Below are 1,378 nucleotides of genomic sequence, written 5' to 3'. Positions count from 1 at the left end.
TGACACTGACAGAATCCTGACTGTTAGGCTGAACATGTGATGAAGTTTTTACAAAGGTATTAAGTAGGGTTTTATATTGAATTTTAGTTTTTTTAGAAAAGAATGTCAGGTATTTTACAATGGGAAATTTGAACTTCACTCTCACAGACAGAATGGGCTTTTCTCCTTTTGCTGCTGATGCCTTATAGGGATCACTAAGTTACCAGAGCCACAGCAAAGAGCACAGAAAATGCAGCCTTGATCTGGGCTCTGTGTGGAAGGAAAATGCAGTTTCCAATCCATTCCACTGAGACTGAATAACAACTTCCTCACTACACACAACTGATTTTTCCAGCATAACTATTAGCAGCCTTAAGATTTTCAACAACTTCTGTAACCTTTCTTCACTCCTAATGCCTGCGAAGGAGTACTCTCCCGGGAAGGAAAAATCTGTACTTACTTCCAAATTTCCTTGCATCCTCCTGTAAAATGTCTGTTATGACTCAGTTCTGGACAAAAGATATCAGACCTAATAGACCCAGGGAAAGTTCTGTCATCCTGTGAACTCTTGCTTGTAATCTAAGCTAGGGAAGAGAAGTCACACCAGATTTACTACACACACTTCCTGGGGCCCCGTGGGAGAAGTGTGTTTTTGGTCTTACTTGCTCCCTAAGAGCAAACTTCAGGGCTGTTGGACAGATCCCTGTCACACAGAATCAGCATGTTTCCAGGGCAGTTCACTCACTTTGAAAGAGGCAAAACAATACTGAGAAAAGCGAATTATAGCAAATAATTTAATTTTCATGTTGCATTATCCACCTCAAAGGTTTGGGATTTTTTGGTTACGTTTTGGGGTTTCGTGGCTAGTCCCTTTTTTCCTGTACATTTCAGAGAAACCCTCCCAGCAGAAGTTAGGAAAAGAACGGCCGTGCTGAGACCGTGTGGACGAAACAAGACCCTGGGGAGCGGGCCATGGGCGGCGGATCTGACCGCACTCCAGGCGGGTGGGTGCAGGGGCCACGCCGCTTCCCTTCGCCATTCCCGCCTTCTCCTGCGGCTTTGGGACAGGGAGACCGGGAAACACGTCCAGTGGCTCGCTCAAGCCACAATCATACATAGCGAGAACGAGGGAAAAAAAAATAAATTACCAGTGAACAAAACCCCCGATCCTTCTCTGCAAATTAAGCGTGCTCCTTTTCAGCGGCACAGCGTCGGCGGTCCTTCGCTCACATTTCCAAACGCCCAACCGGCAACAAGGGCACAGCCGAAGCGAGCCAGGGAAGGAAGGGACGCCTCCGCCAGCGGAGCTCCCGCCGGGACTCTCCCACCTCCCCTCACCCAGCCGCCTTCCTCCCGGCGTCGAGGCCGCGCCCGGTCCGCCCGCATTGGCCGCGCCGCG

This window comes from Parus major, chromosome Z (assembly GCF_001522545.3).
Source record: "Parus major isolate Abel chromosome Z, Parus_major1.1, whole genome shotgun sequence".
In the NCBI taxonomy this organism is placed as follows: domain Eukaryota; kingdom Metazoa; phylum Chordata; class Aves; order Passeriformes; family Paridae; genus Parus; species Parus major.
This window is presented reverse-complemented; position numbering follows the sequence as displayed.